At 34.6% G+C, this 26829-nt stretch overlaps 1 protein-coding gene and 1 long non-coding RNA gene across 2 annotated transcripts in view; one reads left to right on the top strand and one right to left on the bottom strand.

Annotated features, from left to right (window-relative positions):
• Window positions 1-26829, top strand: part of LOC111051551 (nephrin) — an 807626-nt gene that overhangs the window by 68900 nt on the left and 711897 nt on the right. The gene's annotated exons all lie outside the window — the stretch shown is intronic.
• Window positions 427-25058, bottom strand: LOC120351142. Its single transcript, XR_005571191.1, has 4 exons — window positions 25048-25058; window positions 24049-24051; window positions 2678-2682; window positions 427-711 (listed from the first exon to the last, which is right to left on the bottom strand). It is a non-coding gene; the product is annotated as an uncharacterized LOC120351142 (long non-coding RNA).

The following is a 26829-nucleotide window of genomic DNA, read 5'->3' as shown; positions in this document are numbered from 1 at the left end:
TCCCTATACCTGTCACAAATTCTTTTGAGCACGTCAGTTTCAAAAGTTCTATTGTGTCATTCTTTGATGTTAGAACAATAACATGCCCCGTTACCTCCTCCCATCATCCCCTATATCCTCCAACATCATGAAATGAAGGAAAGAATATTGTTATGTATAATGTATAACTCTTTCTTGAGTCATGACATCAAGAAATCCAATTTTATAATGATGATTAGATTTTGCTTTATAAATGCAACTATTTATAAACTGAGCTATTACTTCATAGAGGTTACTTGAAGACTTTTATAATAATCAATTGGAAGTGGAGTGATGTAATTTTATTTATTTCAGTCAATATTCTTGTAGTGCCCACTTCACTCTGCATTTTTCAATTTGCATGAATTCTCATTCGATTCCCATCACTTTTCATCCAGGCTTATACATTCATACAATACAATACATTATATCTCCATCCATACAATACATTACAATACATTTGTAGAACTGTGAACTATATTCTCCTCGTCATAGTTAACAATCCAGAGAAGACAAACAATACTCCCCACAATAACAATACTTCACTATCACACCCTCTCTCACACACACATTCACTTTCTCTCTTACTAGCCACCCTTAGTACAAAGTGGCAACAGTGTTGGTAGAGACGGGTGGTGGTGTCAAGAGCAAGCTTTGACCTTGAGGGACCCATTTTCGTTTGGCCAACTATAACTGTTTGTTTGGCAAACCTTCTATTTTATAAGGGTAATTATAATTTTTCTAGTTAATTCTCTCCTTTCATGAGATTTACTCGAAAGATTCATCACAATAGCCATATGAATAACCAAATATATAAATATATACATAAATTGCTCGCTTAATATAATAGGATAAGCTAAAGACATCTTGTCTTGTGTCCACACTGAAATGTTCGACATACATGTTCGGCAAACCTGTTTATTGAGGAGCTCAGGGACAAACATTTTAAAAAGTTTGGACAATCATTGTTTCTCGAACAAAAAATTAGTGTTTTACCAAACATTTTCAGTGTTGACAGCTGTGAAACAGCTGTAAAACATGAAACCTCACTTACAAAATATTTTTTTGGTGACTCGTCCATACTGGTAACAGGCAAACATTGTTTTGTCGAACATAAAATTTGCTTAAACTATTTCAACAAACTTGTTTGTTGAACTTGTTTGTTCAGAGTGGACACGGCTTTAGTTACAATAGTTATAAGCTTAGCAAGTTTTCTATAATCAATCATTCTGGACTCTGTAAGATATGACGATTATTCATATTATATTATATTTTGAATATTAAATTAAATTATAATATAATTTTCAAGCTAACATATCTGTCTAATCTTTGAATTGAATAATTTTGCATTCATGCTTTGGATCTTTCCCGTGTATAGGCTACTCAGAAATATGAAATTTGTCGATAAGCTTTCAACTCGAAAATTGCTTCAAAATAACTCATACATCGCTACAAAACAATGATAGTTCAAAGAATAAGACTTTGATATTGTCAATACCACTTTTATTTATTCGAAAATTAATTTATAATTCAGAACCAGGTTTCATGGTAAAACCTACCACATCTTCAGCTGAAAATGGTAGGTTTTACCATGAAACCTGGTTCTGAATTATAAATTAATTTTCGAATAAATAAAAGTGGTATTCATCTTCAGCTGAAAATGGTAGGTTTTACCATGAAACCTGGTTCTGAATTATAAATTAATTTTCGAATAAATAAAAGTGGTATTGACAATATCAAAGTCTTATTCTTTCAATTATGGAAAAATACCACAACATCTCATACCATACAATCAAATCAATGATAATTCAGTTTGAGGTGCATATCTGTGGCTTATAAATTATACTGAACTAGCTTACCCGGCGAACTTTGTACCGCCAAAAAGTCAATGTATCTCATGTCATACTTGACTGTATTTGGTGAATCATGAAATTTATCTGACAATCAATATTTTCATTTACATCTCAATACGGACTTCCTATGTGCTTAATCATGCAGCATTTATTATTCCAACATTGCAACATGTTCTCGATAAATAAATAGATAAATAAAATAAATTTTATTCTATTGTCATAAACCAACATTGGTAATTGACAAAGTGACACAGTAAACAATATATAGAACACAAAATACATTCATTCAGGTACTATAAAAAAATTTGTTCAAACAATAAAACGGTCTTTCAACAAGCCAATTAAATAGTAATTACCTGAAATGAACAATGTTAGCACATTTGATCTTTGTAGGTAACTTATTATAGATCCTTAGTCCTATGCTGTCATAATGTTCCATGCTTGTGGATAGGCGTTGATATGGTATATCAATTTGATGTTTATACCTTGTATCATGAGCATGAATTTTGCATCTTGTCTTGAAATTAGGTAAGTTTTTCATTGTATAAAGAGTTACATTGTAGATATACAAATTTATGACTGTCAATAGTTTAAGTTTCTTAAAAAGAGGTTGACAGTGGCTCAGATAGTCTGCACCTGACAAAACTCCGACTGCTTTTTTTTTGCAATAATAATACTTTGTTCATGTTGCTGCTATTCCCATATATTAAAATACCACAGGCAATTATGCTTTGAAAAAAAAAGTATGAGTTCCTGAGATATTGTTCTGGAACCAAAGTTTTCAATTTTCTCAGTAAATAAATAACTCTAGCTAGCCTACCAGCAATGAAATTCATGTGGGGTTTCCACGTCAACATGGGGTCAAACATTAATCCAAGGAACTTGATACTATTGCTGTTGTTTTGTGTGTGATCTCTCTGGCTTAATGTCAGAAACTGAGTTTTCTCTTCATTCAATTTGAAGCCATTCGCTCTGAATCATTTGGAAGCTTCTATTAACGTATTAGCTGTCATATTCTTCAGTGTGTGTGCATCTAAGTGAGAATGAAGGAAAGTGGTATCATCAGCGTACAACACAGTCTTACTATTCAGTGAGGGAGGGTGATCATTAATCATAATAACAAATAAGAGAGGTCCTGAAATTGATCCTTGTGGGGACACCATACTTCACTCTGGCAAGATCTGATTTATTATTGCCCACACATACAACCTGTTTTTGTTCACTAAGGTAGGATCTAAAAAGACTGAGACTCTTCCCAGTATTTCCATAAAATTCCAATTTATCCAGCAGGATATTGTGTTCCACACAGTCAAATGCTTTGCTTAGGTCACAGAATGTGGCCTGAGCAAAAGACTTACTCTCAAATGATTCGATCACAAATTCTATCAGGGAATCAAAGGCGTCAGTGGTAGATCTTCCCTTCACAAAACCAAATTGATGTTCTGATAACACTTTAATATTTATCAAATATTCGTATACCTGTATTTTTGTGGTTTATAATCTTGATATCCCAATTTAGAAATATCCACTACTACTTTGGCCTATTTTTATTGAATAAATTTAAATTAGTTCCATATTTTTATATTTTAAAAGGTTTATTGTATTTCGTAATTGCTCCGAATAACTCAATCAATTAATAGGCCTAAGTTACACATGTGGTGGTGATGGAATATGCAGGAAAATTTGGCAATATTATATATATTATTGATCAACTCACCGATATAATATAGTCCTCATAAAAACGGTCGACACGATACGACAACGACATATATATGTTATCTCTCCTCTACATATGACGCACGTTCAGTTCTCAGCACATCATCATACGGCACGATCCGACACATACCCGACAAAACGATAAGATTTTCTTCACCGCACTTCCGAGATGTGACGTCACACTCAATTGCCAAATTAAGGGAGGACATAGGATAGGTGGTGAATGGAATTTGATATTTTATTTCATTTCGAATTACTTTAATTTTTTAATAATTTGGAAAATATTATCATCTGTAGAATATTTTTGTTTTTGGCCGATCAATCTATCAGCTGTATGGAAGGAGCGCTCTCTGTTATCGGAAATAGGAGATAATGAACTCAGAGATTGGCGCCTACTTTCAAAATTCTTTTGATTTAGGCTGTTTCTATTTTTATTGGAAAATATGCCGTGACAGTATGTACATGACATACTCTAGCACTTTTGAAAACACAGGCACTATCTGAATAGGTCTAAAGCTAGACAGTTCTTCTTTAGAACCTTTCTTATAAACCGGGACGACCTTTGACATGCTTGATAAACATACCTAGTGCTAGAGAACGGGAATCCAGAAATGACAAGAGAGACAACGAAATAGAGAGAATATATCAAAAATATATTGTCACCTCTTACAGTTAAATTCAACAGTTAATAAAACAAAATGAAGTTACATCATGAAAACCGATAATAGAATCACTAAATTTAGAAAGTTATCTCCGATATAGCTAATTCGATAGTATCCTACTCTGTCTGCTTTACATTGAAAAGATCTTAGATTGAATCATGAAAAGCTTAGAGGACTAATTTCAGAAAGAAGAATTGAAAGTTATTGAAAGATATTTCTCAGAAGTTAATCATAAATAACAATAAATATTCTAAAAGAAAGATCAGCATAAAATTCAGAAAACTCTTAGAACATTCAGAACACACTTGGAAACTTTTAAAATACTATCAAATGTTAATAATATCTATTCTGTATCTTTATAATTATTATGAAAGCAGCAAAGACAAAATATTCCTAAAGAATCACATCACGGAATTCTACCTTGGAAAACTATTCAAAAAATATGTGTCATCAAAACAAATTTAGAAAAAAGGTTAGGGTCCTTTTGAAGCTTTGATTCTTCACAACTTTAAGATGAAAATATCATTTACAAAACATTTATGGACCTTAAAACATTTTATAGGCTAATTCAACTGTCAATAGTTTAATAGATTATAAAATATAAATTCAAAGAAAACTGAAATTCCCAGCTAGATCGTTACAGAGAAATTATGGCCTCACATTTCAATGTAAAGATGCAACCGAAAATCTATTACTCAAACCAAATTAATAAAATTTGTAATCTATCCATTCCCAATTTCCAAAACTCAAAGTTACGATTTAACACAAAAAGGACTCTAATTCAGCACGTTTTAATTGATTAAATGGTTCACGTTTTACCCTCCCTTTTGAAAAGCCCATAGTCACTAAAACCCATTTTGTCATATCCGGAGTTCCTGGGACGTTTGTTTAATTTGGAAAAAAGTTGTCACCTCAAAGCTGTTTCTTCAATTTGAATTTAGGCTCGGTGATTGAGCTCTACACGTCAGGAGACAGCATACCCTAAGCTTCTAGGACTGCCTCAATTTAGAGGCATTTCAGCGGCTTAAAGACACATGTTCACGAGACATTCATGGACCCGTACATTGATGGACTCGTACATTGACCGCTGTTAGAATAAAAAATAAACTAGGATAAAACAAATCAACTTTACTTCAGTTATATCATAGAATCAACATTTAGGTTCTTCCTCGATGAAATTCGAATACAAAAATACTTTAAAATACAAATAGCCATTACTTTTATATATTGATTTAATTTGAATTTATTGACTTGAATTTATTCGTAGTCAGGGTCATTCCCTATATACAAAGAGGTGAGTACATATTTATTATTCCATAATACAATACTATCATTTTCGAGTATTGTAGTTATTCTGTTCAGCCTGTTCTCTTACATAAATTACATATAGTGTAATTTAAAAAATAAATTACATGATAGGTGTTTCCTTGAGAATCAAGAAAGCTTTTCATTAGAATCAGCAAAACAAATACAAACTATATAACAAAATACCAATAGAACTCATAATAATATACTATAAACATCAGTCAATTTGGATTTAAACAACAGTAATTGAAATTTAGGTTGATAGCTTCCTCTTCAGGAATATCTTCTCATTGGTACTCTACATTTCTACAAGAGCATGTAACATTCAATTTCTTCTATCACTCATTAGTTTGAATTACCATTACCATCTTCCATTCAAATCAAAATAAGAATCAAAAGGACCATACTCAATAAATCTATCACAATACACTTACACTTAAATGTATCTATCACAATAAATTTAATATAAGAATTGATCACCTGACGCTAGTGTTCCCGCGCATCTCAAGTCTACTTATGAACAAAGATCTGAGCCAGCTGATGACAGGACAATAACGCCGGAGACATGCAAGGCCTGCTATCTCTTCACAGTGAATCATTCAATACAATCAACAGTTGCCAACAGTTTGCAAATGGATAATTACATTTTCTCGAATTTCGAGCTTATTTTCAATTTAAGGTGAAAATGTTACTGAACATTAATTGTAGAGATTTTCATGCTCGATCTTTTCCAATCGATTTTTTTGTTTAAATTGTATCTGAAGCCTGATAATTGAGAATCTGAAATCAAACTTTGCACGGATGGGGCGGAGCTCCTGAAATTTTTTCAGATAAGGGACTTAAGGCAGTTGATAGAGCATATCAATGACTATTTTATGTATAAATTTAATCAAAATCTTTGGAGCCGTTTTCGAGAAAATTGCGAGAAACCCTGTTTTTGACAACATTTTCTCCATTTTAGCCGCCATCTTGAATTGTATTCGATCGAAATTGATCGTGTCGGATCCTTATATTGTAAGGACCTTAAGTTCCAAATCTCAAGTCATTCCGTTAATTGGGAGATGAGATATCGTGTACACAGACGCATTCATATACACACACACACACACACACACACACACACACACACACACACACACACACACACACACACACACACACACACACACACACACACACACACACACACACACACACACACACACACACACACACACACACACACACAACACACACACACACACACACACACACACACACCACACACACACACACACACACACACACACACACACACACACACAGAGACCAATACCCAAAAACCACTTTTTTGACTCAGGGGACCTTGAAACGTATAGAAATATAGAAATTGGGGTACCTAGCAATACTTTCCTTACCTATGGTAATAGGGCAAGGAAAGTAAAAACATAGGTCTGTAAATAGATTAATAAATAATTATTATCAGTCCCCCTATCAATATTTCTGGTCAAAACCATCCCCAATATTCACACAACATATTCCCAAAGTTTCATTCCTTTCTGTCAAGTAGTTTTCGAGTCTTTAGGGAACAAAGAAACTAACTAGCTAACTATAGAGATTATAATATATTATAGGCACAATGTTATGAGTTCATTACTCCAAATACAACATATTATAGAGACTGATTTATCATCCAAGAATATCGTAATGTTGTGGGTTACGGTGTGCAGGTTTAGTGTGTCGCGGCATGGCTTGGCTCACATATACTTGAGCACCTGTTTATTTATAGGACAAACGATGACACATGATACTGAAACAACACCACTGGTGGGTAGAGTATGACACACTGCCCTCGCCCTAGTATTTCAACATCATTTGCACATTAGCTTTTAAATTATTGTTACATTAATAAAAGCACAACGTTCCTCCGTTGGTGTAGCATAGCGTTACTTGCGAGATCATAACAATCTGTGCAAATCCATTAGCACGGGGCTGGCTGGTCCTACCTCATGCCGATTGAGCGGTAGCTCACATTTATTACAATCCAATTGGTTCATTCTTTATCTTGTTTCTAGACGAATTAGATATGAGGATCGACTTACATCCTGTTTAACATTATTCATTCCTATCATAATGACTCGATTATGTATAGCCATATTGGCACGTCAGTTGACAGCTAATCATGGCCGAGTTCTCGTCATCTGTTGTCATCTATTGACTGAACTGGCAAAAACAAGACAGCGCTACTGGCCTACACCGTTCACACGGCGCCAATTGTAGCGACAACTGAGATTCCGAGTGATGGGGGCTCGCTGGGCCCAATTGACTGTCTACTCCAGTAGACAGTTGAATTTTGTTCCAATTGTCGGGACAGTTGGCAAGAAAATTGGCCTGAAGTGTTTATACGAAGACAATAATTTCATGCCAGTCAGTTGCCTTAAGACAATTGTCTCGCCAATTGGCATCGTATAAACTAGGCATAGAAGTGGAATGTGCTGTGAGTTCACGCTATTTACTTCCTTGATGAGGATTTCGATATTATAGGATTCATAATTCATTCATTGTGATAATATCTTATTCACAAACTTCGTTGCGGATACAATGAGTTAGTTTATCGTTTGATTTCCAAAATACTTGCGATTCATTTCGTGTCTAGGCATACTCTGAATTTATGGACTGCTTGATAAATAAGGGTTTCCAACGACTACTCCATCTAGGAGAGAATAGGAACATTTATTTCCATTAATATACAAATAACAATCCAATCAATAAAATGTTCATAATATTCAAAAATACAATATATAAATATTTACTACAAATATAAATAATTTTTTTTTTTTTGGAAATTAACCTTCTCAACTAGAGGAAACCCATGTTCTAGAGGTGTGGATTAAATCTAATTTATAGTCCCTAGACACCTTCCATTATTTTTACTCCAAAAGACTTAGATTGTGTCAGGGGTGATTGAATATTTTAAGAAATACTAATCACACCATTCACAGTCTGTATTGGCGAACTCCTCCCCTTTTTGAAACAGTTCATATTTCACTCCGTTTTCCCTGTTTACACCTTTTCACGATGAATTATCTTTTCATACCTTGTTCCGTTGATCGTACTGGGTATTGCATTGATTTGATACTGCCGGTTTATTGCTGTCCCTGACACGTCCTGCGGGTTTGTAGTACAGAGCCCGTTGGTGGAATCCACTGCGGCCGTCCTAATAATGATGCGAGGGTCCCTGGTCGATTGTGGAGGCGGTGGGTCGTCAACTCGTAAACCGCTGTTTGAAATGAAAAAACTAAATAATTTCGGTGTCTCTAGCGAGAGTTCAAAGAAACTAACATTGATACAAAACACAATTCTACGACCTAACCTCAAATTAAAATCAAAATACAGGTGACCTAGAGACTACTCTGTGTTTGCTCTAGAGTAGAGCAAATACAAATCATAAATACAGTTGCTTCAAGAAAATTTATGAAATTACCCTACTTCAGTTTACAGCAACTTGAGAGCTGTAAAAATTTACAAAACAAGGCTTACCAAAAATAACTCCTTACCACTCCATACCTAATCTACTCCTTATCTCGTTAAGTTATTCCAAACGGTATGGTATCCTGCGTCCATGAATTAAATCACTCAGTTGTTTCATTGAGTACTCTTAAGTTACCTCATCCGAAATTACTTTCAAGTAATTTAAAATAACAGGACACTACGATTGGGCTGAACTTGACCTCGAAACGGGTGACGCCCTTGATAAAAAAGGTTACATCAGATCACAAATTTAAATCTAAAAATTTAGTTTGAAAAATCAAACTAATGAACTTATAAAATACAAGTTAGAAATCTTTTTTAAAAATACGTACCTCTAGGCAGGAATTGTTCAAGAATATAATCGAGTCATTTTTGTATCTCTCTCTTTCCTAGTTTTACATGAAATTTATTGAAGCATAATAGAAGGAAAAAATAATACTGACAAATATGTACAATTTGGTCACAACCAATGATCGACTACATATTTTGACTAGAATCCAGAATTAGAATGAATTGCAACAAAAAAATCGGGCAGAGATACGCAGATGTCCGCTGGCTCCAAAGTTTTCCAAGTGACGGGCAACGCCCTAGCGAAACCCGGGATCAGGCTTGCCAATTAAGAAAGGACAAATTCAATCCCCCTCATAAGCATACCTCTCTCTCAATAATAAAGTGAGAGAGAAAACAAGTAGTGAGACCGATATCCTAGTTCTCATGCTGTAAAATGATGGCATCAGGCAACAAGCGATAACAAGACAAAACTACACAGACAAGAAAATTGTAATCTATATTACCATAACATTCTAATACATGATTGTTGAAAAAGATTAGAAAAATACCAGCTGATCTTTTCCACCAATCATGTATTAGATTCTAGACCTACACTGCGACGATGCGATATCATAGGCCGCGGCCTTGATTAGAGGTGGCTACGGTAAAACCTATCTGGATGGTGGCATGGAAATCTGGATGGGGGCATGGAACGGTCAAGAGAGAACAATACCCCTCCTTCAACGCCGGTGGAATGGGAAACTTTAACTGTCAACCCATGTCAATGCTCAAACAATAGATCTCTTAATGCCCCCATCCAAATAGGTTTAGCAGCATGAAAGATATTTTCAAAACCTACTCCAAAAGCCATCACTCTCGTCCGGAACTTAGAACTCGACAAAATATGTATAGTTTGAAAAATATCAATTAGCACAAGGAAATTAGTTCTTTGATGATTAGAATAGGCTCAAAATTGTGCTTCATAGCGATGGAATTCAACTATTTTTTCTAAATTTAATGGGAATGACTTGAAAATTCTGTTTTGAAACAATATGATTGTACATCTCTGATAACCTTATAAGAGTTAAAAAATCGTTATACTAAGATAATTTATTGCGTGAAACACACCATTTAATTGCAGGGTTTTTGGTTCCTACTACACGACGAACATAATATCCTTTGATTAGCAATTCGATTGTACATAAAAAAAAAATGGTCAGGGCCGCCCAAAGGGCAGGGCGACCGGGGCGGTTGCCCCAGGCGCCGCGACTAGGGGGGCGCCGCGGTCGTATAATGATTACCGCCCGACATTATCGCTTCAAGTACCTTCATTTCACCTTTACGTTTAAAGTCTTGAACCGTATATTTTCCCAGTCATTGAGTGATCCTGTGCGCGCCCACTGCTCCTGCAACCTGCAAGTCGTCATTGGTCGCTCCATTGTTCCAAGCTGGATGATAAAATTAACTGGTATACGCCTTCACGGTTTAGATCTTTGTCGCATCTTGATAAGCTCTGCAGGAACTCCATGTTACACCAAAAGCTACAGAGTACAGACTATCAAATACTTTGATGGACCTAAATTATAACTTTGAAGGACCTGTACAGAACACGGAAATGGGAATCCCGCAGTAAAAGTCTAAGTGTGGAATAACGTCACTAAACTTAACAGGATGGAGGCATACGCTTCATTGCACAAGGGTCGAAAATGTGCTAAATCTACCTGTCAAAGGGTCTCGCAGTTGTATTGTTCTAGCTTGACCGTCCCATGCCCTCATTGAGATAGGTTTTACCCCCCAACTCATTGTAGAGCTGGTCTGACGGATAACGAGGTGGCTCCTGCTTGATGACTTTAATTATTAGTTCTTGCACTTCTGTAAGGGAGTCGAGGTGAAAGTAGTTCGTTCCTCCCCATCTTACAATTTCATAGGAAGCCTAAGCAAAGACTTAACTGAGGAATAGTAGACCATCTTCATGCACTTCTCGTCTATAAATGTTCTCAGCATTTTGAACTTGGATTCTATTTTTCTTAGCTTCTTGCAGAGGAAATCTATATGAGGGTCCCAGCGTAGAAAAGAATATAGTATAAATCCGAGGTATTTTATTGTTGGTTCTGTGGATAGTGAATGCCGTGGTGTTGGAAAAGTTGACTGTTAGAAGGTTTTACGTGGGCTTCCATATTGTGTAGCTGAGAAAGTTAGGAAGTAGGTCTTGTTATATTTGATGAACATATATTTTATTTGGTTATCAGGTTGAAGAGATCACGTTGAAATATATATTATGTCCCATAGACGGATAGGTTGTTAGAGAGAACAAGGTGAAAGAGAAAGATTGAGAAAAGAGTGGTAGAGCTAGAGGAAGAGGGAGTGACTCAGAAAGTGTACGAGAGTGTGAGAAATAGTGAGTGCGTGAGAGTGATGAGAAAGAGAGTGTGAGGGAGAAATAGAGTTGAGGAGTGATTTAGGAGCGAGTCTGCGCCAATGAAGTGCATTAGCAGCTGTGCTGGTGAATAGGAGCGCAATTGTTTGTTCTAATGCGGGGCTTGGGCTCTGTGCAGGCTCCTCCATCTTAATAATAACAATAACAGAACGGGACCAGAGTTAACAATCTAATTTCTCCATGCCTCCATGAGAAATAGCCCCACGCATTTGGCCCTGTCGCTTAGCAATGCGCATAATACCCACGATCCTGGAGCACAATTTTGTTCCTAGCTTCCCAGTAGATGGCATTATTTGGTGCGCTAATCCAGGTGTCTTCCTGTCAATGGCGAACAATAAAAAGTTGATGAAAATATCTCAAAAATTAACTGCGCGATCATGTCATCCACAGGTTTAAGAACAAACCCCATTGAACATCAATCACGTTTGATCAATTCCTTGCGAGACTGAGAATAAGTTATAAAAACAGTTGTAATTATTATATAAGCATTCGTAATTAATATGATTTTGAGAAACGTGAAGTTGATAGGAACATTCACGTATAGATCTATTCATGCATTTAACTTTATGTAACCGAAATAATCGTCATTCTCATTCAATCTATATAAACAAATATATTACAGGGAAATTGAGTTATTATAGGTAACAGTTATCATTTGATTGCTTATCACACTTTTTATCTGTATTTGTGAATTTCTCACTTGTAACACTCTCCAGCCGAGTATTGATTGTGGTGGCAGAGGAGTAGGCCTAGTAGTGAATGCTGTCGTGAAGCAGCGTCGGTAATCACTTGATTTATCCAATGCACATTCAAGGAGGCCATGGCAGTGGCAGAGTATGCGACGAGTTTCAGCCTCCACCAACGGACGGCATTCGAATAATGGCGTTTAGAGCCACCTGAATAGGATCGAGTTTGATTCTTTCTCTTTTGCTATATTTTATCTCACTTTCTAGCAGCTCCATTAATGCGTATTCCAAGTTGCTCTTCCCTCCACGCACTTTTAGCTGTAGGCTCGAAGCAAATTATTGATTTAGTGTCAGAAGCTTAGCTGATTTCCAAACTCCCTTATTCTGGATTTATCGCCTCTCACATCTTTCATCGCTGGAAACTGTTAAATAAATCTACTCAACATTATCATCGTTCAATTTGAGCGGAAAGAAAGAGAAGAATTTCGATTGGTGATGATTTGTTGCATAGAATGCCTGCCTCCACCTTGAAAGCCCGACTTGAAATGAGGCGAGTAAAGTAATGCGATAAAGATGCTGTCTCTCTTGAAGGATTTAACTTTTCCGGTTGCTTCTCAAAATCGTTGAATTCTTGTGACATAGCTCCAATCGATCAGAATTGGATATACTAGTTCAATCCATGTTCATTATGGGGGAATCCCAAGTGGGATAGTGGAATGAACCAATACCATTATTATATGTTGACAGTTTTGCGTAGTGTTCTGTCATATTCACATTATTTAAAACTTCATTCCTACATTTCTCTCTGATTTCAGGTGAGTTTCAATCATATTGGCTTTCCATGAGGTCATTCAAAGAAGACTTGTAATGGAGAAACTCATGCCTCTTATTATAAGGTAACCTGATCAACTTTATTAAAATCTTTGAATATAACAACGATGAAAATTATACACAAATACATAACCTTTTTTCTTATAATGATTCCTATAAACTTTGCTAATTTTCAAAAATTCTACCCATGAATCTTTTCTTTGTTATATTTTGATGGCCTGATACCACTTTAGTGACAAAAGCATTCATGTGGAAGTTTTTACTTGAGTTTTCTGTGATCATCGCACTTTTATCCGCTTAAATGTATTGGTTTGAGAGAATACGTTTCAAAAACTCTATAGCCCAATAAATTTATAGCCTAATAGCCTATCATTCGATTACATTATAGGATTGATTATAGGGTTCTCTTATAATTCACAAAAAATCATATTATCGATGGAAATTATTAGAACACTCATTGTTCATATTCACATTTCATACAGGAACTGATTTATATGTAGAGAATCGATATTAAAGTAATTTTGCATATCAATATACCCCATTACCTTTAAACTAGATTTAGTTATTCATTTTATTCGTTTTTTCTTTACATGAGTTGAGCAGAGTTCGAATCTTGATTATCCTGCCAATTGGGAGTAATTTTGTCAGGTGGAACATAAGAACATGAATAACTAATAAAAATCCAACAAAAACAAGTCAATTTCTGAAGAAAAATTGAATAAATAAAAATTTTACACTTGGTAAATACAAGTTGCGATAGAGAAACTTACTTATTTGAAAAATCAATAAAAACAAAAGTACTTCAGATATTAATTTATTCTTTTTTTAAATGAGAATACAATATCTCATTTTTTTCCATGCAGTCTTGAAAATGACATCAGACCAATGGCGACCCCCATTGCGCATACACTGATGAAGTCGATTATTGAAGTTTCGTTGCAGTATATCAATCGGTATGTTGGCATCGCGAATGTTGTTATTGAGGTGTGCTATGGTCCGTGGTCGATCGACGTAAACCAGAGATTCCAAAAAACCCAATAAAAAAAATGCATTGGCGAATCGCATGTGGAAATTAGCCTTATCACTAGAAAAAAATGACCGCGTCTTCAGGCAGGTTGTCAATCAGCATAATTATCACATGCATTTTGAAGGGCAACAATATCACGTTCAGTCAATTCTTGATAAACATCCAATTTAAAGGGATGAAGTTGAAGATCATCATGGGAAATTCGTCGAACAGTGGAGTCAGAAATTGCCATGATTACAATAATCCTCATTACTTGAGGGAGGATAAAACTTGAGAGCTTCATCCTCTAGATGCGCCCCCTCTTGCCCCTCTACATGACCAATTCAACGTACGGGATTTTTTTTTCAAATAAGTAAGTTTCTCTGGCTCACCTTGTAGTACGCTGAACTTGGAACGTTAATATGCCACACCCTAGAGCTGTTTCCGCCGTTGACAGAGCGGTAGCACACTGGAAGTCAGTGCCAATGGTGAACATGCATCATAATAATCCAAATTGCATCTACATAGTTTCGAAATATCCAGATACTATGTTTTGTGTAGGAGAGAGAACTCGAATAAAAATGTCCGAGGTATAGTACACCCAAGAGTTTTATTTTAAGGCTAATCTCTTTATAGTGTAAGCAAAGGACAATGGTTTTTGGAAAAAATATTAAATTAAACTAAAATTTACTTCAAATTTTTAGATTCAAAAGCCCTTAATTCCATAAAACTTTCTGGATAACCAGTTGCTTTCAATTCTCATGAAAAAGTTGGAACTGAATAAGCTGAAAAATTTGTTCATAGGTTTGATGGTAGTTAAGTAATAACGGTAATATTAAAGTTGTTATTTTTTCACGTCTCTAGTTGAAGTTTAGTAAATTTCTGTAATTTTTCTCTCCTCGCGTATTCAATTTTGGCTGGTTGATCACTGATACAGTCATAATGATGATGAATAAATGAGTAAATATCATGACAATAACTTCAACTTATTTCAAACTGTGAAGATTTCCATCAGGACAAAACTAGTGGAATATGGAGAACTATATTACATCATCTAAAAATTCTGTTTCAAATGTCAGTAATCATATTGGAAAAACTGAAAGTTTATGTTACAAAAATCATGAGCTACATCCAAATAACAAAAATTTCCATACGCACCAAATAATGTTACAGTTTCTTGTTGCATAGGATATCCGTTCATCTGATTCATAGTTTTTTCAAATAATGTTTGGGTGGTCCGAGTTGCGTGATAGCTCACTACAATACACAAAAACACTGCGTTACGGTTCACTTACAATGAATGTGAAGTTAGTTGGTGATTCATTGTCTATCTGGGCTGATCTGCACTATGAAAGTGAGCTGGGCGGTTGTAGCAGTCAGTTCTACTGTAATTAACTCTGACTTATAAATTGAATCACCATGTGCCGTATTTGTATCGTCAAAACTCTGAAACATAACATGGAAGAGTTGAATTCTCGCACTCAATCTGAACTTAGCTCTTATAAAGCTTGACTATCCAATATCACTTGATACTTTATTATTGTAACTGATTATCTACATGCATTTCGATGTACATGATAGATTCTTATACTCTGCTTTAATTCTTATGTATAACTGGAACCGCTCCTATAATGAAAATACCTCATAGTACGATACTCACAGGAAATTATTCACTATATAAAAAAAAGTTCTTCAATAGCATCGACAAAAATCAACAATTCACTGCTACTCAATCATACGTCTCTCATGTGAACACTGTATTCTATCTATTGGCAGATAAAACTTATACACTTATAAGATTGTTTTATTCTATGCTATTGACTTGGGGTTAGTTAATATCTCATGAGCAAGTTGAAATTCTGATAGATTTGAACTGTACTCTCAGCACTGACAAGCATAATAATTATTGTAATTATGGATAAAAAAATAATTATAAAATGTACTTCACACAAGATACCATGAGCAAAATGATTTAACTCTCATTTGATTCAACTGGATCCAATTGTTATCTTGATAATGCACAAAAATCTATCACTTCTATACTTCTTATTGGGAGCGATATGAGTTCCCGAAACTGAAATCAATCTGGAAAAATAATTTGCTAGGTTAAGGAAATCTCATACGATCCATCAATTCTCCATTATAATGTAATTATTGCATGAGGACATTCTACTAGGGAGAACGAGCTCTTCAATATATTATTCAAATTCAAAATCTTTATTAGCAATTTCATATTCCTACAGTCATAACATTGACAGTATGTAGAGAATTTCTGTTTTGTCAATATACAAATTAGAATCAACATAATCAATTACAGTCTGAATATGAATTAATCACAAATAAAAGTAGAAATTCTAGAACTAAAACTAAAAACACAAACTGGAGGACATTGAATAAGTTAATTATTAACAACTTAGGTAGGGCTACTTGTTGAATCCAACTAACATTGAATTAACTACCTTGTATTAATAGTTGGATCTCAGGAAGAGAAGCTGTCAATGGTCATCCAGAAACTCTCGGACTGAATAAAATGCTTTATGTGTCGAATAGGTCAAAACGTTTTCCTTGTATTTAGATTTTGAATTCATGATTCTGATTTCGTTTCGGAGATGGTTGAAAAACTTAATTGCTCTATATAGTGCTCCCTTTTCAAATTTAGATGTTCTGTGCATTGGGTAAAATAATAAATTTTGAGTTCTAGTTTCCCTTACAGTTTCATTCCTTTTGTGCAAGCTATTCAGGTTTTTGGAAGCTAACATGAGAGTCGCATAAATATAAATAAAGGGAACAGTGAGAATTTTTTGTTTTTAAAAATGTCCCTACATGTGTGTCTCCACCTCAAATTGAAAACTCGTCTGATTATTATTTTTTTTCTGAGCTTTGAAAACTCTGTCTGATTGAGACGAAGCACCCCAAAATACTATCCCATATTTGACTAAGCTCTCAAAATATCCTCTTTACACGTCCAATAAGACACTCAGACTGCATGTGTTTTTCAATACATTTATGGCATAAGATGCAGAACTGAGTTTCTTTAAAAGATGCTGTATGTGGGTATTCCATGACAGGGACTCATCTAAAGTAACTCCTAGAAATTTTGTATCTGTGCCGACAGAAATATTGTGATTAGGAGCAGGGAGTTCTGAACCATTCATAACAACGCTATCTTTATTTTCATAAGTCTCTATAGACCTCCTCACACCTCACACCCATTCTACGCTGATCAGAGGGGTCTCTTACATTGCCATCAATAGAAATAGACGACTGGGTAGTCGTAGCAGAAACCAAAAGCAAACTATTTCCAGAATGACTATTACAACGTGAGTCTTCATTAATAGAGTCATTATCGAATTGATTTTTTTTTATTTTAGAGGCAGAATGATTGTGATCGCAACTCAAAAGACCTCCTACAAAATTTTCCGTTTCTCTATCAGTTTTTAGAGATGCCTTGCACTTTATGGACAGACACCGCCAATGTGTTATTCCCTGTGAGTTGGAACCTGACCTTCGAAACGAGTAATTTTGAAAAGTTAGTTTAGGGTTCCCTTTATTTGTTTCTATAATAGTAAATTCCATAGTTCCCCTCTCAGCCAGTTCAACAATATGCAATCAATCAGTTAACTCAGCAACAAAGGTGTTTAAACGAACAATTCTCAATACTTAAGAATAACGGATAAAAGTTTGAGATATATCATGTAGAAGATATTACCACAGAATTAATAATAGCATATTAAAATTAATTATAGGAGTTTTCTCTGATATTACGTTGATATATTAATTGAAGTATTACGTATAATATAGTAGGCTAATTGATAGAGAACGGAAAATCCAAGTAGAAAATATGAGAATTAATTTAGAACTTTTAACTTTCCTTGCTCTATTACCATACGTAAGGAAAGTATTGCTTTCCGAAAAAAAATTAAGGTACCTCAATTTCTAGATTTCTATACGTTTCAAGGTCCCCTGAGTCCGAAAAAGTGGTTTTTGGGTATTGGTCTGTATGTGTGTGTGTGTGTGTGTGTGTGTGGTGTGTGTGTGTGTGTGTGTGTGTGTGTGTGTGTGTTGTGTGTGTGTGTGTGTGTGTGTGTGTGTGTGTGTGTGTATGAGTGTATGTGCGTCTGTGTACACGATATCTCATCTCCCAGTTAACGGAATGACTTGAAATTTGGAACGTAAGGTCCGTACACTATAAGGATCCGACACGAACAATTTCGATCAAATGCAATCCAAGATGGCGGCTAAAATGGCGGAAATGTTGTCAAAAACAGGGTTTTTCGCGATTTTCTCGAAAACGGCTTCAACGATTTTGATCAAATTCATACCTGAAATAGTCATTGATAAGCTCTATCAGCTGCAACAAGTTCCATATCTGTAAAAATTTCAGGAGCTTTGCCCCATCTATGCAAAGTTTGATTTTAGATTCTCAATTGGCAGCCTTCATATACAATTTGAACAAAAAAATCCAAGTGGAAGAGATTGAGCATAAAAATCTCTGCAATTAATGTTCAGTTAAATGTTCACCTACAATCAAAAATAAGCTCGAAATTCGAGAAAATGTGATTATCCAATTGCAAACTGTTGGCAAACTGTTGATTCTATTTAATGATTCACTATGAAGAGATACCAGACTTCGTGTGTCTCCAGCATTATTGCTCTGTCACCAGCTGGCTCAAATCTTTCAATAGTAGACTTGAGATGCGCGGGAACACTAGCGTCAGGTGATCAATTTTCATACGGGCAAGGAAAGTTGTGTGAGTGCGCCACACCAGATTTTTCTGATTATGTTTTTTATTATTTTGATTAAGTGAGTCCCGGAATCTAGGAGAGCTGCAAGAAATAAAAGCTCATGCTTAATTTTGAAATAAATCTTCATTTCTAAGATAAACTAATCTTGAATGTGGTGAATTCAAAAATTGTAGGATAATAAGTGTACGTTAAATTATTTCATAATAAGATGATAAAGAATAATGATTAGTGAGAGAGCTACTTCAAAAGAAACACAAGTTTGTTGTTAGCAGAGAGAAGGACCAAAAAGACGACTTGAATAAATAAACAAATAATATCTTTTCTTTAAGAATGTTCAAGATTATGTATTTCAATGAAAGATCTATTTTGATAATTGGTCGAAAGTCGAGAAGTACAGCACTCGAAGAATCACACAGCAGGGTAGATTGTATTTGTTTTGCAGCAATCAAGAAATTAGTTCCGAGTAGAAAATCTTGATAAGTAAAACAATCACAATTGATTGATCGTTCATCCACATAGACAACAGAGATTAGATTTTATTGGTTCTGTATGATAGAATTCTTCGTATTGACTGTTTAGAGGCGGATGACATGCAGAAGAATTTACGATGTACGCGAAAAATTATAGTTACTTGTAATTCCTAATTTACCTGTTCATTACAATGATTATTGAACATGCATATCATTGGAGACTCAGATAGTGAATGGATTGTGTATTAGAAACCCAAACTCACCCGCACTCACAGTAACAAGCCAGTAAGGCGCACGTTGCAAAGCGCAGAAACTGATAATAATGCATACTGTACTAGAGTTAAAAATTCCTAGCCGGCATCAGAAATTGAGGTCAAGTTCACGACGAGCCAGCAAATCTTCCATAATTCGGACTGAGTTTAATATTTGAACCTCAGAGTAACTTTGATTGGTACACAAAACCTCAATTCAGCCCTACAATTAATATTTTTAACTATTGAACGCAAGTATTAACCTAAATTGTATAAAATTACGGCACTAATAAAGATCTTGACCATCACAGGCGGACCAGGTCTGCCAACCTCTGTTATTTTTTAATAAAGAGGACAATTTCATTAAGACAACTAACTATGTTCTAGCATGGAGGAAGGAACACGGGATTATTCTTTTTTTTCTTTGGCACCCACAACTTTTGAAAAGTTTTCTCCAATCAGTGTAAAAGGTGGATAGGGAATACGTCGTGACATAGAGTAACTAGACAACTTTTTATCTAACTAGACTTGGTTAGATCTGTGGTAGTGAGTAATGCACTAGTAATGGCAACCAAGCTTTAGATGCTAAATGATTCAATTACCCCAGTAATACGAGTGAGTGGAGGAGTCGGTAATTGCAGACAATCTCAATCGCATTCGATCTTAACCTAATTGATCAAATTGTATGGATTAGATTGTACGTATAGGTTCTCTCTAATGAGGATTTGATGCTCCTTCAAATTGTACTGTATTTTATTATCTGCTGCAATTATTAGTGCTATTGGCCAACGAGGACTGATTCGTCATGAATATCGTTGCATGATTTTGGTAGGAGACGAATTTCCTGGTTGAAGAATTTGAGAACATGACTTGCAGTGACCACCTCGGAACTTTTTAAAGCAGCTGTCATCAAAGTTATAATTGCCAGAATGATTGCCAACTTTCGGTAACGGATAGGCACTAGAAGGAGAAGTTCAGTTCAATTTGTAATCTTTCAACGGAGACGTTATCGGACATGTGTCTCAAAATTCCAGCCAGAATTCGCGGTTGGTTTCAGTTTTTACTGCACATATAAATTTATCCTTTTTTTCGTCAAATGACGAATAGGAGTACGTTGCTACTATTATGAATGTATCCCTTCACCAAACCTATAAATTCTCCAATATAATCACTGAAGTTTTCAAAAAATATTGTGTGAATAAAGGTGATAATTTTCGTCGATTTATTTCGTGGATGATACGAAATGGATGTTCAATATGATTTTTCATCCACATAGACACATGGTAGGAATATTCATAATCAATGTTTATCCCAGTCACTATAAAAATTGGTGCTTGCAATAAATTGATATTATTATGGAAGCTCTGATTTTTCAATATTATTATATTGTTCGTATATACACACAACAGAGGTCCAGAACTCCAGAAGAAGTCCAGAGAAGTACGATATTTCCATGCATATTTTCTGGAATTGGACCAGAAATTTACCATTTTCTGTGTACACTCAATAATAAATTTCTGATTTTTCGACCAAAATTGACTTATAATACATGATTTCGAACTGAACGGCTTTGACATGCGGAGAAGAATGAGCTGTAGTACGAGGGAATCCGATCAGTGTCAAAAGTTATGTGATTCTAATTTCGATCATTGAGGCGTCCTCATGCGCGCCACTCCACTCAAATAGAATGCATCTAACGGGTGATTCTCATAGAACATGAACTTGTATCATTTTACAAGAAAATTTTGCATGAGAAAACTAGTTCTAGACTTCTCCTATGTATCCAATAATTAATTGAAAAATCAAAACTACAATGTAATGCAAGCACACTCCTTTTCTCATGTCTAAAAATGACTGGACTAGTTACATGATATCAGTTTTCGGTATCTTCCTTATCGATTTCTAACAATGTATTTCATTCCCACAAAAAAAGCACAGTCCGGTAGAGAAGAAGGATACATATTGATATTTCTATCGCAATTAAGAGAGCATTGAATAGTCCTAAATTCAATTGTCTTTCAATATTCCATCTTCACAAAATGTTCATCAAAATTTGCCCAAGTGTTCTGTCTTCAGTCATGTTTTAATAATTTAGAAAGAAAAATAATGTCAACTCCATTCACAGAAAGCTTTGAATCAGAATAGAAATTCCCTGGTAAATTAGGCGTTATATAATGAGGCCTATAGATACAATAATTGTATTATAACAATGAATAGAATTATTAGAATTATTCTAACCACCGTTCTATAATCATTCCTTTAATTTTGAACTGAATGTTCTTTTGATCTAAACAATATAGTCCTCGTGAGACAAGCTGGTATTTCTAAATAATTAATTACAATGTTGATGTTGCTCACTATTAATAGCCACATCAAATTAGTATTTACAGCTCACTGTTGAAATAACGCCTTACTTCGTGTTTGTCAAATTTTATTATGACCTTCATTCAAGGCCAATTTTCCATCTAGTTATTTCATTCGCCCACTCTCTCTCATTATGCTCATGCATATTGCGTGCTGTACCGCTGTGGCTGATCCGCACGTTGCGTGTACTTATGCAAAAAATCTCACAACCAGCCCTTGGATGCTAAAGGGTCAATCATTTACCACTCACTCTATGATCAATGGAAAAGGCTAAAATTCGAAAATGTTAGTGGTTTGTAGTTGAATATTTTAGCATGTAGCCTTGCTGGGAAATTTTCCACACATTGATTTCATTCTACATCTCGCTTGTGGTGGTTCAATGCTCATGGACTTCAATATAGGTAGTGTAGATCTCTGGGTTTAAATAGTTACCCCGGTTCACAAATAAGGTTTGCAGAATCAGGAATAAATTCTTATTCTTTCTCTTCTTCAAGTTGAAAAACTGTTAATATCATTCAGTAGAATCTTGAAAACTGGAGAAACTATCATCACAGTTACTTCTTCTCCTCATTCAAGGGGATTTAATTCGGCGATTCCTAGTAGACCACCCATCTGGCCCTGATGTAATCTGCATCAGTTCTTTGTAGAGCGATAAAGGCCTTCTTGCAAGAAGCTGGGTCACGTTTTGTCTCTACGTGTCAAGAATGCTTTGGTTCGATGACATAGAAAACATCTTCAGCATAAGATCCTGCTCTTTTGGCTACTGGGCCAAGCTCGGCTTTGTATACCGATATATTCCGATACACAGATATTATATAAGGGAGGCCCTAAGAACCTGGGCCAACCCATCTAGAGAGGATTCGTCTTACCGAGAAACAAGACAAGCCTGCTGCAGCAGCAAGGCTTATCTGCCTTCTGTCTTGAATCATTGTGCGCCTATCTCTTCTCGATTCTCAATGCAATGCCATGCCTGAGGCCTTCCTCTGTTCCTCACTATCGATTCCTGGCTGCAATTTCCCTTTCTCGGGAGATGGCCTACGTCATCCTTCTGCTGCTCTAATTCACAACTACCAAAGTAAGGTTCACTTCAGAATGTCAGCATTCTCTGTAGAAATCTTCAATGCATCCCATTCACCCAATTGCTGACAATTTTAAGTGAATTTCACCACAGAATTTCCTATAACTGTCTTCAAGAACGGTTTCTGTCTTGCTGAAATACATTCTGAATAATGAACTGTATATTGAGTTCTTTGATAATCATTCAGACTCCAGAGAAGTAGTTGAATGAACTACATAATTTATTTTGGATTAGGAACAATTATTGTTTTATCATTGTGGAATATTATAATGTAATATACTTACATCCATTACGCATTACTTTGATCGTACAATGATGATTGTTCAGACCAAATTTCATTCTACACCGCAATCTCATCCTATCTATTTTTAATATTATAAGGTACATGTATCAGCGTACGGGATAGGAGATACAAGTCTACTCATCAATAATTATTCACTCATATGGACTAATGAAATATATTGCAGTTTTACATCCAATTCATTCAATTTGTGAATCAAAGCTCTCGCAACTATAGAAATGCAACCAGACAGAGCTTTCTTTTAAAGTGATTCCATGGCGTAATTGGTAGCACTTGAATGGTAGCATTGGTGACTCAAGAATGAAATGCTACGGGTTCGAGATCAAACTCGTTTCACTTTTGCTGTGAATTTTTAAAACTGGAGGAAACAAATTTCTGAGATATATGTATTACAAGAAGTTTATTGACTACTGTCCATTTGATTTCCCAACTGATACACTGAGGTGTATATTTGGATTTGAAACATTTAAATCATGGAGGGATGTCAGATCCCTTATTTTCCTTTACAATCTACTAAACAAGGAAATAGATTCTGCTTATTCACTTCCTAAACTTAATATCTACATTTCATCCATAGCTCGACGTTCTTCATTTTCTTTCCTTGTAACACGCTCTAGAACAGTAAGTCATTATAACTCTCCCATTAATAGAATCCAGAGGCTTTTCTATCTCTTTTCTGGGTGCCTAGACGTCTTTGGGTGCTCTCATGGCAGATTCCGCAACATTCTGCAGGGCTTAATTTTAGGATGGATATTAATGGCCAGGTTTCCGTATGACATTTTTCTTTTTTCCGTATGACATTTTTCTTTTTTCCGTATGACATTTTTCTTTTTTATGACATTTTTTCTCCTCAGTGCCCACATGATTCTTTGTTCTGTATTACATGGTTTGTGCTCATGTAAGATATTGTAAGTGCATATTTTTTCACCTCTCATCTTTTCTCTTGGAAAGTAGTTTCAGCAATATAAGATAAACATAAGATTTATTTATATTATAAAAAACCACATATTTCTATTAAATAATAAATAAATAAATAAATAATAAATGTTCATTTCCCAAAAACCCAAAACTACAATATCAATTACAAAAATATTAGATAAATTACAATATTACATACAATAGTTAGTTACAAAAGATTCTTATAATGTGTTCTCTACGTGTTTAGTTTTTCTGTGTGGAAATTGACCTACTCCACTATTGCGTACCATGTTCTAGAGAAGGTTTTGTTAGTTTTTTGTGTGTATTATCAATTAGTTAGTGTTTAGTAAGTCATTAGGTGGTTAGTTGTTTTTTGAAATAATGTTTTCTATGTTCTGTCTTCCTTTGCTCATCAACCAATTGTGTACTATTGCTTTGAACTTAAAATGTTAAGACTCTTTTTCTGTTATTTAATTCATTTTGTTCTTATATTATTTTACTTATTTCATTTTATTGTTCTATTCTTGGCTTGTTATTTATTTTTAATATAATTTTTGAATGAAGAATGTTGTAATAATCTGGCCTCATTTTCCCTCCTTCTCAACGCGGATTCCTCTTTCTCCACTTCATTCCACACGGAAACTTATCTGCAAGACAAAAGATGAGCGGCGGATCAGAAACCGGAATCCTTGTCAGTTCCAAGTAGATTATTAGGGTTCACAAGAGTGTAGCTAATACCTAAGCAGAACTTCAGGTTAAATGAGCGCTCTGATTTGATCTAAACTAAAGGATTTGTGTAGGAAAGTATTGAGTTTGAGAAAATTATGATGTAAGTGAGCTGGGCTGCAATTAAAAATTTGTATTTACAATTACGAACACATAATAATTTCAACAAAACATGTTCAAGTATGGGAATTACACCCACATATTTTATGCAAAAATAAAAATGAGAATCAATGAAATGAAACTATAATTAATCTCACATAACCTATAAAACTGCATTCCTTCTGTATCTTGATAACTGTTGATCAGCTTATTAAAAGTCTAGAGATATTTTTTTTGAAATCTATGCTATAGTTATTATTGTCTTATGAAAATATAATGAGAATATTATAAAATTATATTTCTCCATAAAATTTACTTTTTCTTCAACACAAAAACATCACAACCCAAGGTGATGATAATACTCTACCCTGGGACCAGCTCTGACAGTTAGCCCATTGAAATGCATTAAAACTGTGCACCATAATGAGCCACAGTGCTTGGAACACAACTATTTCATGTGTTACGATTATGGGAGAAACTGGCTGTATACCATTTTGGTACTCTTGATTTTTAAAGTGTAGTTGAAAATTATAATATTCTTTAGTTGTAACATTGATTTGATTTGACATTATTAATAATCTATGGATATAATTCGTTTATTCATTTATATTATTACACAAATCATAATAATCATTATTTTAACTAGGATAGACAAACTAAACTCAGATTGTACTATTTATCCTGAATTTGGATGAATAATGGTCCAAAACAAGGCTATTCACTTTTGCAGCACTTTACACAAATAATGTTGGTCTTTGTCTAAAATAAATGTTATAATTTTCTTTTAAATATAGAGTGAGAAAAATTTGAAAGTTTTGAGAATTACAAGTTAGTAATAATAATAGCACTACTAGTTTACTCGTCTCTATGACTACATTGAATTAATATGCATAGAATTAAAATCTGATCGATGTTATTTTTTTATTTTTATTCTATCATGATCTTAGCAGAGAAAAAAAATAATTATCATTCTATGAGGGTCTTATTTATCATGTTTGAATTATTTTTTCATAGTTATGATATTTTTATACAAAGCACAGTAACATTGTAAAATGTAAATAAACTAATTGCACATTTGAAAAATAGTTAATTATTATGTGATACCAGGGGTCAGTTCCATAAAAATTCACAAGTGGTATGTGAAAACATTTATACATCTAGTGTGTGTCCGCCTTTTTCCTTTATTACAGGAAACCTATATTATCTTCATGAAACAGGCCCCAGATTTGATAACCCAATAACCCTGAATTGATTAGAATCATCACACCTGTTCAATTGCTTGATTGTTGCCATGCAATAAAATTAACATTGACCATGGCTATGAAAAAGTCTTGTATGTGACTTTTATCACCAGTGGAATTCCTCCTATGTGACAATTTAATCATTTTTCTGTTATTGAAATTTTAAAAATCATTGCAATGGACTGAATATTCATAGGATAATAATATGGAACATTAAAAGCTATATTATGAAAAAAATGGAATATCAGCAATTTGAAGTTGTTTTTTCTCTCCTGAAAAAAATGAAATTCAACACATACGAGGTTTCCTAAATCCAGCGACGAAATACTATACCCAACCTG

Source organism: Nilaparvata lugens, chromosome 4 (assembly GCF_014356525.2).
Source record: "Nilaparvata lugens isolate BPH chromosome 4, ASM1435652v1, whole genome shotgun sequence".
NCBI lineage: Eukaryota > Metazoa > Arthropoda > Insecta > Hemiptera > Delphacidae > Nilaparvata > Nilaparvata lugens.
The sequence above is the reverse complement of the archived record's forward strand: the minus strand, read 5'-3'. Positions and strand labels throughout refer to the sequence as shown.